The sequence below is a fragment of the Zophobas morio genome, unplaced genomic scaffold, assembly GCF_036711695.1.
Source record: "Zophobas morio isolate AGI-343-1 ecotype UQ-CSIRO unplaced genomic scaffold, CSIRO_AGI_Zmor_V1 ptg000656l, whole genome shotgun sequence".
NCBI lineage: Eukaryota > Metazoa > Arthropoda > Insecta > Coleoptera > Tenebrionidae > Zophobas > Zophobas morio.
Window position 1 is genome coordinate 165,895 of NW_026972759.1, and position 13,557 is coordinate 179,451.

General features: G+C 28.4%; 1 long non-coding RNA gene across 1 annotated transcript; it reads right to left on the reverse strand.

Moving 5' to 3' along the window:
• Positions 1–248: 248 nt before the first annotated feature.
• Positions 249–1,422, reverse strand: LOC135121641 (uncharacterized). The gene is made up of 3 exons (XR_010279071.1): positions 1,368–1,422; positions 1,157–1,261; positions 249–321 (listed from the first exon to the last, which is right to left on the reverse strand). It is a non-coding gene; the product is annotated as an uncharacterized LOC135121641 (long non-coding RNA).
• Positions 1,423–13,557: the final 12,135 nt, after the last annotated feature.

A 13,557-nucleotide genomic window follows, 5' to 3' on the forward strand; every position in this document is an offset into this window, starting at 1 on the left:
TTCGGTTCTGATAAGTCATTAACAAGAAAAGATTCGGATTTTCTTGCATAAAGTAATAAACAGTAACGAAAAAATTTTCAAATTCTTTATACAAATTTAATATGATAAATAAATATATAAAGCTAAACCATCTAAAGAATAGAAAAATAACACTTCTTCATAGTTAAGACTCTATAGCTTACATGAAAGTCTGAATAAAAATATAGTTACCTTTTTTGTCATACAAACAATCAGAAGCCAAGATGATATCAAATAAAGGTAATTTTTTGTATAAGTATTTGTTATCAAAGCAACCCCACTTTATAGGAATTATAGGTAACTCTGAAAAAAAAAATTAAAATAGAAAAGTAATTGCTTAAAAAATAAATAAACTGTTAATATAAAAAATTATATATAAAGGAAGTAAGAAAACCCAAATTATTAGCTAGACAACTCTTATAACACTGTTGAATTGCAGGCCCCTCGAATGAGGTTTCAGAAAGAACAACTTGGCAGCCTATAAAATGAGCGAGGATGCCAGGGAGAGAAGTTCCTGCGCCAAGCTGAGCAGGTAGAGTAGAAAAAGAAGTCGAAGTCGCGATAAAATTAAAAGTGCGATTGAGGAATCACTGCTCTCAGGTTATTACTGTAGTTAGCATTATTACAAACATTAGCAACACCTACATAACAGCAGGTAAATTCACTATTAGTTAACTTCTGTTAAAGTTTATTATAGAATACTTTTTGATCTTTTTTTTTCCTTTTTAAAAAAGGCAGAACCTGTATTTTACCCTTATATTCAGTTCTTCGATAATTTTTAATAATTTATGGCTCCTTTACTTTTATTATATATCACTTTTACCAAACATATGTGCCTAGTGAAGTTTAGTTATTTGTCACATATAGTTTTATCAGTAAAGAGGACCCTTGTACCAGTCCCTTACAAAAAGGTGGTAAAGAATCTTCCACAAACTATTCCATAATTAAAAAAACGGATTCGAAGTGAAAATTTCTTGTAGTTAGTTAGTAGCAAAAGAATAGAGGGAATATATTTATATAAATAAACAAAATATGCAATACGAAAGATGTAAAAACTAAAAAGTTACCTACTCTTATAGTTAATACTATCCAACTTAAATATTAAAAACACTGATATATAAAATAAAAACATTTTTACTTCCAAAACTTTTTTAGCCTCAAAAAGTTTTCGCTTGTGCCACAGCAAAGATGCAAGTGCAAAGGCACAAGGCCAAGTTATACATGAAAAACCTTCAAAGTCACCCTAATTTATATCTAGTTATTATAAGTCTGAAGACTAATAGCAATTAGATGGACTTTATTAAAAAAAAATAAGAAAATAATAATTATATGTTGCTTAATAGTTTAACCTCTGGAATGACAACTTTTATAGTCTGAGCATCTCCAAAAGTATATATCAAAGACATTCTAACACTGATTTACCCTTGCCACAGCCCATTTTATGAGAGCTGTTAATAGCAAGTGCGTGCTCACCATGAGATTTGTCTTTTCCCTCCGAATTTTAAATAGTTTTCTAGAAATTAAATATTTAATATATATTTTTCCTATTTAATCACTACAGTGTTGCCTTTACGGCTTTAATTTGGTAATCTTGGATTTAAGCTCTGTAAACTTGTCTATATTCTTAAAATTATTTATTGCCACTTATTTTAAGTAATATTTTAAAACTTTCTGCGCTAATACGCTTCCTCGTTATTACTCCTAGTTGAAGGGATAGACAATTATTTCTTTTTTTTTTTGTTCATTCTTAAAAATTTTTAGTCCTTCGACTGAAATTTAAAATTTAACTTCTAGGGAGCCTCTCAAGTATGTTGGTGCTCTTTAGAAAACCTGTGCACAGATAAAATGGTTAGTCACAAAACCTTTTTTAGAATTTAGTAAAAAAAGTTTGGTAAGTAAAGTATTTAATCTACGGGAAAAAATTTAATAAAAAATACTTAGAGTTAAGCGACCCTGCTGAGAAATATGACTAAATTAATAATTATTCTAGCTTTTAATAATTCACTTAATATGTACATGAACAAATCAGCAGTATAAGGAAGGGAGCAGGTAATTATGCGGTTGTCTTTTTTTATATTCAAAATTCTTGAGTAAGTCTATAAAAACAACGATATTCATACTTGTCTGCCTTTAGTATTTTTAAGAGATAATTTCCTTACCAACAAAGTTATGATGTTTAAAAAAAGGAGGTAAATAGACAAATAAATTAAATAAAAATTAAATTACCAACATATCCAATTTATTAACTGACTTAAAAACCGACTTTAGGGGAGCCGCTAAAAATTGGCTAGATCATTTATAATATTTTAAAAATAATTTTTGGTATGGATGTAAGGAATTCCTATTAGCCGTAACAACAGCTATTACAGTAGCAAAAAGTTTTGATAAAAATTAACTTGGTTATATCAGGAAAGTAGACTCTAATATTACCAAATTTAAGGGTTCTTACTTTTGTTGCTCAAGTCACAAACATTTTTATAAAAATTAAAATTAAGTGTACTATCTTGACCCTCAAAAATGTTAAAAAGATTGTGATCCTGAGAGCAGTTGTTATTGCTTAAGTTGCGAGAAAGAAACTGGCAATAAAGACTTTCAGGAGCGAACACATCTGTGACAAGGCAAGAAGGATTTGAGCAAGAAGTCTCTTTTAAACAAGAAGGACTGAAACAAGGAAGAGCAGGACAAGTGAAATAAGAGCAGAGCGAATCGTTATACAAAAGTGCAAGTGGGTCGTCACAACTAAAAGAATCGCAAGGATTAAACGGTGAAGAACTTTTAAGTGGGTCAAAAAGAATTTCAGAGTTAAGGCTTTCACTATTCCTTTGTATAGCTTTTCGGTTCTTTGAACTTTTTGCCTGCTTCGCTCTAGAAAAAAGCTTAGAAGAATGTTGAATAGTTGAAATAAAAGAGCCTTTAGAGTCTGAGGAAGGTAAGTTTCTAGAAGGGTTTTTTAGTAAAGGTTTAAGGACCTCGTGAGCGTTGGCTTCGTGCCAAATATATTTTCTTTTAATATTGGACTCATTATTTACACGATTATTGATGTTTAAGTTAATATCTATATTATTAATAGTAACCCTATTATAATTCCCGATGCTACAATAACTTTTATCTTGTTCAGTCAATTCAGTATTTATAACATTACTACTGCTAGTATTTTCTTCGCTTTCAAAACAATTTTTTTTTTCATTATTATTATCAATACAGTGGCCTAAGTCAGTGTAGATTTTGCTTATAAATTTAATAAGGTCGTTATTATTCTTTTTAATCAATAGGCTTTCCACTAGCTCCGGAAAGTTTTTGTTTAGTAGAGGCAAACAAATTTCTTTGAGAGAATGTTCATTCTCATTGCTAGAAGGTTGACTTTGAGTTAATTTTTTTAAAGCCCAGTGAAGGAAACAAGCAAGTTTTTTTATATGAACATTTTCAATTTCAAGGGCCTCGCACTTCTGGGATTTTTTAAACAATTGTTCTTCTAAATTCTTTCTTCCCACCTCTAGAGGTTATATAAAAATTCTAAAAGAAAACATAACTCAAAGAATTTATAATAACCTTGCCGACGACGCCATTCCGCGCATCTAAGTTTGTTTTTTTGCCTCCTTGTTGGTTTAAGAGGAATATATTCGTCTAACAAATAAAAAATTTCGAAAGAATTTAATTTTACCCAGACAAAAAAAAGTGAAGGAGTTTTTGTACAGTACAATTTCACAAAAATTTAAAATAGAAGATAATAATTAAAAAAAACAAAATTGTTATTAATTGAAGTAAAAAAATATATATTTGTGGTTCAAAAGGAAGTTTATAATACAAATATAAAGTTATGTAGATTTAAATAGTAAAATATTCATAAAAGTATCCGCGATCAATTTTAAAATAAACTCACTTGTTGCTCGTTTCATTTCTTATAAGATTAAAAACTCTGCGTAGGCAGGTCACTTAGGTTTCGTTAACTTTCTATACTACAATAAATTGATTTTAACAGGATAGTTTATTACAAGTTTACTTGTAACTTTCGCTTATCACGTTCCTTTTGGTGGAGGCGGAATTGTTATTCAGCGTCAGCTTAATTAGGTAACCTTTTAGTACCCACTGAAAATAGCTTCTTTTTACTGTCTAAGGGATGTGCGGTGCAAATGAGTTCTATAGTTTCAAAGGTCTCTGTAATAATACTTTTTAAGAGTAGGCAGTAACACACCTAAAGATAGGACAATAAGTTAATTCAGTTACAAGTCATTTATAAATTAGTTTTGAATACGTTATCAATGTTACTGAACTATCATATTATGAAAGTTATTTCAAGTCATGAGAACAGCTATTAGTAAGCTAACAAAACAAGTATAAATATTTTTCATAACGAATACTCTTTACACGTTTATTTAATATATTAAGTTAAGCTTAATAATGTTGTTATAGGTTAAAACCGCAACTAGATTACTTTTTATAAAATCTTTTTATCACAGAATTTCCCCTCTACCTTTTAAAAAATTTAAAATAGTAAAACCTATTTTTGCATCACTACTTTATCTCTAGTACAAATTCAATTTGGCAGTAAGCGTATCGTTCCGAAGTCTATTTTTAAGAAAAGTTCCTAAAGTTTACTTTATATAAACGAGATGACCCTTTTACGACTCGCTAAGTGACCGATAAGAATAAAAATTAATAAAAGGTAAGTATGAGCGAGGTTTCTACTTAGACGTTTCTTACTATTGTAAAATTGTTTTTTTTACAAAAAATTCGTATATTCAATTACTTGGGACCTTAAACTTCATTGTTGAATACTAAAAAATTTATTTAGCTTACTACCATTAAATAATTTCTATGGATGAATAATCTAATAGTTTCCTATATACATATTTCGTAAGGGTTTTCCAATCACTCTAGTAGAGCGTTCTTTATACAAACACTTAAAATCATTTTTATATCTAAATAAATATGGAGGTTTTATAAATTAAAGCGAATCCAGCTGCATGTTTAAGTGAAGATAGCTTCGCAAAGTAAAAGTACAATATAGGTAAAACAAAATTCTTCTAATTATCTTTAGAGATTAACAGTAAGTTCAACAAAAACTTGTTATTTAAAAGGAAGGTAACAACGCACAGTGTTATAGAGAATCTTAAACAATTTTTAAATATATAAAAAAGGAAAAAACAAAAAAAATCAATATAATTTAATTAGACAACTGCTACGGGGGTGTTTCTACAAGTGCAAGTCAAATCAGTTAATAAAAATATTAATTTTTTTAATCGCTTTTATAAATTGTTTATAAGATTTGGTTCCAAACAAAAAAAAAGCATCAAGAAACCATCAACCTTGTAAGACAACGCAAAAAAAAAACGTCTTTATTGAGTAAAGCAAAGAACTCAGGGAGTTATCGATGATTTTTTTAAGTAAGAATTACTTATTGTGCGTGCTGCATAAAAGAAAGCGATTGTAATAAAAATGGGTAAAGCACGCAGCAAAAGTTAACGTATGAATATTTTGCTTGTGGTGTCCCAGGCAAGGTAATATATATAGAAAACAAATTATCTTAGAACGATGAAACTACAGGAAAGCTTGCTTCATGGAGAGGATTCCATGCATTGGGCTTTATCGAGTAATCATTTCCTAAGGCTTTGTAGGATTAGCTACAAAAGGTGACATAAAAAAAGTAAGATGCACAGAAAGGACTAGTCGCCACCAAACTCGCTGCAGGCCTAATACTAATTGTGTGGCCGTAGATAATTAGTTGTGAAAAAGTTTCATGGACTAACAATCTTCTTAAGCTCTACATCGTATTTATTTCAATTAATACATTATGCCAGAAACTTGCTGAAGCTGCAACTAATGAACTCAGTATTATATCAAATAGTCATTAGATAGGACTCCTAACTATCTCGCCAGCACCTTTAATAACGACTGGTTCTGTCGTTGGCATGAATAGTAATAAATTTGTCGACATGATTTATTTAACAAAATGTAATAAAGGTCAACTAAACTTTTTTCAATAGAGAGCAATAAGAGGTGTTAAGCGTCATAATGAGCAATTTCCTGGGGTTATTGGTGTACCTATAGGACTCCTAGCAAAAGTTTTGTACACTATACTTTCGGAATTTCGCATCTTTTCAGCCCTATAATTTTATTTAAGTGAGAATATAATTAGATAGGGCTATAAACTAGGAGTGAAAAAAAGCTAATCATAAAATTTTTTGCTACCAGTGTGAATAATAGTTATTTTATAGTTAAGAAGAAAAGTTAACTTTTGTGAATAAAAAAAAAGTACAGTCCTTAAGCTTTAAGCCACTACTTTAGTTGGTTACAAGTTTATTCCTTCTTATCTTAATTAATATCTAAAATTAGGCTAAATTTAAAATACTAAAGGATATTTTTTAGCACCAAGGATAAAGTGCTAATCTACTTTGGGAGCAAGCGAAAAGTATAGTGTTATGTTTAAATGTTTTAGATTCTAAATGCTTTGTAAATAAAAATAAACAGTAATAACTGATTATGAAATTTATAATTGCTTAGTTAAGTATATAGTTTACAACAACACATATATTATTGCTTTTAATAGCAAATCTTTCTAAGAAAAACAAAAACTTTTTATCGTGGGATTCTCAGGTAATGCGTGCAACCCATTGCATATAATAAATATAAGTTTAATGAAACTAACTTTAAGGTTAACAAAAAAAAACGCTTTTAAAAAGTTTTCCTTACCTGATGACCTACTATTATTATAAACAAGTTTGTTTTATTGGTAAATAATAATCTGTATAGGAAATATACTATACTGTAAACAGTCACGTCTATTTGTGTAATTTCAGTGGTAGTTAATATTTCCATGCCCACTTTATCAATAACTTGTTATAGCAGGATTGTTTAACAGATATATTAAATAGCTTAATAATTAAAGGTAGCAAAATATTTTTATTGGATTGTTTTACAGCTCACACAAACGATTATGGGGCTACCGAGAAAAATAAGGTTTGTATGTTATTTTTTTTATTTAATTTAACAAATTAAATTGGTTATATGCTAAGCAATGCACAAAAAATGGCTTGTTTAAGCAGAAATATATTTTAATTATCAAAATTAAAATTGTTTAAAGCTTTTCATCTTTAATATCTTTCTTCATAATAAATTCTTCGTACAGTACTTACAAGATAATTTTTCAGGGTTTTCTGGCTATTTATCAAATTCCCTCTTTTGTTATAATGATTTACCATTTGCAAATATACGGTCAAGTAAAATATAGTATATATTTTTAATATATATACATAAGGCTTACTGGAGAAGTTGTAGCTTTCATTACTCTTTTACCACCAGGTAAAGAAAACTAAATAGAAAGTAATGAAAGTAACTATTGTTCTGTCTACAGTGGGTGCTTAGGTTTAGATGACCCATCTATATAATTATCTTAAAAGCATACTGAATTACTATACTTGCAATTTTCGTTATTAACTTCTAGAACTCCATCTGTTTTTGCTTATTCACATGCGCATTTGTCATTATATGGCATAGATCCACAAGGGTTGTAATCAGTAGAGGGCCTATTTCTTGTGTCACTTGGGTTTATCGATGATTTTTGCCATAGGTTTTATAGTAGTTTTACTTTTAATTAAAGTTATACAATTTTGGTGGGCACTATTATATGTGTTGCAGTTAGCTTATATATTTGTTATTTATAACCAGCACTCTCTATATTTTAAACAAAATCTCAAGTCGTTGAGGTCTTAAAAAGAGCAGCAAGAAATGAAGGCTACATAGTAATTGAATAAGTTTAACTTGTTTGGATTAACATATTCAACTAATAATAATAGTAAAAGTTTATGCTTGTTTTTATAAAGGTCGTTTTTCCGTCTGATATGAGTTTGCACTTTTGTGTTGAATACTATTAAGTATATATTAACTATACTAATTTAATATAAATAACCATTTTCCTTGCATTTTGGTGCATATATTTCTTTTCCGCTATCGTAATTCGAATGAGAATTATTGAAACCTTTTCTCTTTTACTTAAACCGAAGCTTCACCTTTAACTAAATCATTTTAAATATTATGCGACTGCCTTATTAATTTGCCTTAAACTGTTCCTGTTTTTTTAAAATGTAACTTTACCTGCGATGTACTTATACAGTTTATGCTTATGATAACACCCATTACCTTAATTTCACTTAGTAAGTACCTCTTATAGCCCTACCAAAATTTGCTAGTACGAATTTTTAATAGTCTTATTATATAATATTTAATTAACACTTTTATAGTGCATATTTTTATAAAAGGCAAAAGTTTTACATCAAAAAAAAAAGAGATAACCACACTTACAAAGTTTTATTTTTTTTTTAATAATTTATTCAGCAAAAGGCTTAAGTGTCTCATAAAGTTTGGGTAAAATATTCGATGTCAATAATACTGATTTGTGATTCTATTGCAATCGGCTACTTCACTTAAGAATGTAGAGGTGCAAGTTTGCTCAGTATTTTGATATACATTTATAATTATATAAACTTAGCCAAATCATTTATAGTACGCTTACCCCTAATATTTTTAGCTAAGTGTTTCCTAAATTTTATATAAACGTTCGATCGCTAATATATTGCACCATTGTCCTTACTCTCGTTTTTATTATTTACGTTGTTGCCCATTCCGCAATTTTCTGCTATAGGTAAACTCACTTTAAAAGTGCAAATATTTTCTATAAAGCGCTAAATAAACTATTGTATAGTATGGCAACTCGCAATTCAATCAACTGCGATGATATATGCGTTAGACTCTTTACGGAGTTAACATTTTTGGAAATGTCCGAGAAAAAACGAGTTTACAAGGACAAAAAACTGAAAATCTCATCGATCGAGGGGTGTACAGCGCCCAGTCAGTTGAGTCAAAATAAAATTATTTAAATTGAAAGTAAATGTCAAGCCTACTATAATTATAAGCATTTTTAAATTATATGATACTAGTAGACGAATGATAGATGTTTAGGAGGAATAGCACAGAAGTGTCTAATATTAATTTTTAAAAACTTAACTATAAAATTGTAAAGAATTTTCAACACAAATGCAAATAAAGAGGCATATGACTTTTCTTAAAGATATGTAACCATTAAATTTAAACTTAAAAACGAGTTAAATAGAGAAAGAACAATTTCACCAAACGGTCATTAATGTTTTTAACATCCTCTAGATGGGTTAACTCCTCACACCTGTGGCGGTCGGTTATAGCAGTAGGTACACTGAGCTAAACGCTCTTTCTATCCCATTCCTCTATTATAATCAAATCACCTTCTAATAAACTAATTTCCTGGAACTCTCTTTTGACCATTTTATTTGCTTGATCAAGGCCTGTAATCAATACTATTTTAGTATCAGAGCTCTTAAAAAATACACATTTTCAATTACTGAATATGAAGTCTAAAAAATTTAATACAACACAAATGCTCTCAGACCTCCTCTTCGTTCGCGTCATATTCTTAACATTCACGGCGAGACCTTTGATGGGCCTTTGGGCAGCTTTCTCAAGAGTGATATTTTCGAAAGGCGCCGAGTAAATTTTTTACCCGTTTCACATACTCGCTTATCCGCTTTTTTTTAACAAACGCATCCAACCTGTTTAAACCGGCATGAAACAGTTTTTTATGCAAAACAGTTACTTTTTTTTTCATTCCCGACTTGTTATCTTCCTTAATTTATCATTACCATTATCAGTGTTACTAATAATAAAAGTATAATTAATATTTTTTTCCATTAAAGTACGTTCGCAAATTGCTCTATCCTCTCTGCCTTATTATTATTCTCATTAAGGGTTAGGGTTAGAATTATGAAGACAAGTATATACAGGATTGTTTTAACACAAGCTTAAATTAAGTTTGACGTGGTTTTCCCTTTTAAGAGCTCGTATTTGATTTTTAATTTTTTTGACCGATCGAGCACCAGGAAATACCATTAATGATTGTAGTAAATAAAACTGCAAAAAATATGCCAAGTGATTCTTGTTTTTAAACTTTTTTTTTGTTTCAATTACATGTTCTCCAGCTTTACTCATCCGCACACCTTGATCAGAGCTTTTCGCAAAATTATAATCTACTAAACCACTTTTAAAGTTTTACTTTATATGGTTACTTTCTTTGGTAACTTACCGCTTAAAAACAACTACTCACGTAGAGAAAAAAAATTAAAGTTTTAAAGTTTTAAAGTGAAGGCCTTTACAATCTGGTAAAATTATTTAATTTAAATTGAAAAAAATTAAGTTAGATATTTAGAATAACGGTTACAGTCGGTAACAACGCGCTGACAAAAGCCTCTACATTATAATGACTGTAAAAGAAAAGGCAAAATTAGATGGCCGTAATCAATCAAGTTGTAGTTATGATAACAAGTAAATAATATAAAGTTAGCGTTAATTAAACTTTGGCATGCTTAAATCATTAGCTAATGTAAAACTAACCTTATTTTAAATCTTTTTGTACCATTTGTAATCAATGCCGATCCCCAATATATTTAACATATCTATGTAAAAGTTTTTTTACAAACGGCAAATATAAGCTGCCGTACAAAACTAGTACAATTAACATACGTAGCCGATCTAACTAGTGATATAATTAGTATTTTTAAATAAATAGTTTGATCTAGTCTTATAATATAAAACTTTTAAGTGCTCCTGAAGAAATTATTAATATTAACTGCTCATATTTTTTGAGTGAAAGTTCCATTAGAAGAACAGTTGTTAATAAATATTGGAGCGCTTAAATTTATATTTATAGCACTAACTTACTACTGGTAGGATTTCTAATCAGTTACTAATTAATCTACTTTCCGTAGACCTTAACTAACCTTAACACCTTCAATTTAACTAAAATGGATGCGCTTTATCTTATGAAGACGCAATAATGGAAGTTACAAAAGTTAGTCCTTACAAGGCAGTTCAGTCGTTTTTAACCACATATACTATTTCTGTATACACTGGTCTTAAGTATAAGAAAGTCGAGATGTAAATGAAAGTAGTGTTTATACTTCAAATTATTTACAACATTTTTTGATTCATAAATATATATATAAGTATACATTACCATCCGGTTTTTAACATTAATTTGAAAAAAGTAAATAACTAATATGGTAATAACCTTTACTTCCTGTGTAGATATCTAAAACATCTAAAGCATAGTGTAATTACAATTTTGAAAACTATTTATATTAGAATATAACTATTAGTTATACGAATTTTCAACATAATGGATTACATTATTATTTTAACTGTCAAGCATTTTTAAGAAACCAAAATAAAATTAACTGTTAAAGCATTCCAAAAGTAGAAAAACATGCCTTACTAATTTAAGTATGTGTATTAATTAACTTTAATGCGTTTAATCAATAAAGTCAATTATTAGTTAAATCTTTGTATCATGTTTTAGAAAACATTACAATGAGCTTGCTTATGTCTTAACGAATATTTGTATCCATTCAAAAAGTGTATTTAAAAATTTTTTAATGGTGACATTTGTACCCTTTAAAAAGAATGAGCTCGTGTTCTTCCGTTATTAGCTTAACTTGTGTTAAGGACAAAAAAATTCCGGGCTATAGTAATAAAATTTTTTTATGTTATGTCTCAATTATCTATTTTCCACTTTTTGCTATTAATCCAAGGCTAGAGACTTCAGTGCTCTCTCGTTTAAAAATAAATATCAAAGACGTAGTCTGAAACTTATACTCTTATAAACTTTGATTTAAGATTAGTAGGAGCATTTGGTGTTGTAATAGGTATATTATCGTATTTTTGTATTTATTAAGAAATATTTGTAAGACTTGTCCTAGTTTTTTTAAAAAAGCTTCTTAGTACTATCAGTTCTGGGTCGTCTTTTTAACTCTCTTTCAACTAACTTAAAATTAGATATTATATTAGACCTAGTGTAACAAATAATTATGTTCTATAATATAAATATTATTTTCAATAAACCGCTGGATAAGTAAGAACTAAAAACATGCTTTCTCTTTTTTCTTTACTCTTGTTTTAATAAACAGTTACCTTTTTTTTTAAAAGGCCAGCCTTAAAAATAAAAAAAATAATCCTACGTGCTTCAGCATATATAATCTTACCAAAATTTTTTATTAGATTTTGTTTTAACTTAGATTTTTATTATCTAGTTTATCATAGGCAGAAAGTCTTCCATTTTTTTCTGTTAGCGTAAGAAGATACTTTTCACTGTGTACGCATAATTACTAAAGAAGATCGTAGATTAGCAGTTTAAGCCTAATTTTTAGATTAGATATATTCTTTTGCCAGCCTAATATCGCCTTAAGACAAAAAAAAAATTTTACTAAATTTTATGGTTTATTATATTTCTTAAAGGTTACCAAACGATTTTTTTTAATAGTTATTTACTCTTTTACAAAATCAGCTTGCATTGAAAGCTCGCCAGAGCCCGGTCCCATATCGCTAAAGCAAAAGTCTCAGCTTTGGAAGTACAACTTTTGTATACAACTACAAGGGGCTCAAAAATTTACCTATGGATGCTCATTTCTAACTTTTATAAAGTTATTTTAAAGATTTATGATAAAAAGTTTCATGAATTTAAGAAAAAATTTACACGTAATTCAAATAAAATCACTTTTTTATCTTTGTTTTATAAAATTGCTCTGATCTAATTAAGGCTGCACTGCTTTTATCCAAACTCCGCCACCATGCCCATCGGTATCCATCACGATTTTGAAATGGTTTATAAAAGTAAAACTTGTATATATCAGGTGGACTACTTTCAAAAAAAATATAAAATTTATCAACTTAGTAATTTAAGATTTCCTTAATAAAATTAAGTGGTAAGTAGAGTGCTTTACTTATTAAGCAAAAAACTTGTGTTAAAGAAGTTATATATGTTTTTTAAGGTGTACTACTAGTAAAAAAAACCTAAAATGCATTTATAATACATTAAAAGTCGTTACTATTAATTTAGGATTTATCTAAATTTAAAATTTGTCGTAATTATAAGTGTTTTACTTTTTCAATAAGTAAATTGTGTTAAGAAAAGTTTTATAAAATGTCTTTTAAGGCGAACTGCTAACAAAAAAATAGAGATCCAGTAGATACAATAGAAAATACCACAACAACTAAATAAAAGTTTAAAAAGTACCTTTTTAAATTATGTATTTATTATGCTTTACTTTTATAATTAATAAACTGTGTAATATATAACTTATAATTCAATTTTAAAAACCAGCTTAATAAAGAAAAAATGAAAAGATTTTAGAGTTTGCTACAACTGCCAAAGAGCTCTATAAAAAAGATCTGGTCATAAGAAATCCACGGTTAAAGATTTGGGTTTCGGGACTTAAAAGCTCAATTTTAAAAGTGCAAGTCCCACTGAATTCAAAAAAGTTTATATATATATATTATGATTATTAACTTTATTATGAAAATAATATTGTTCAAATTAAATTGTTTCTGTGTTGCAGCGTTATTAAAATATTATTAGTAACTAATATATGGTTTAATAATTAATTATAACTAAGTAAAAACTGATAAATATTTTTAGCAACTAGGCAATGTTTAAAATTAAACAATACAATTTTATTCCTT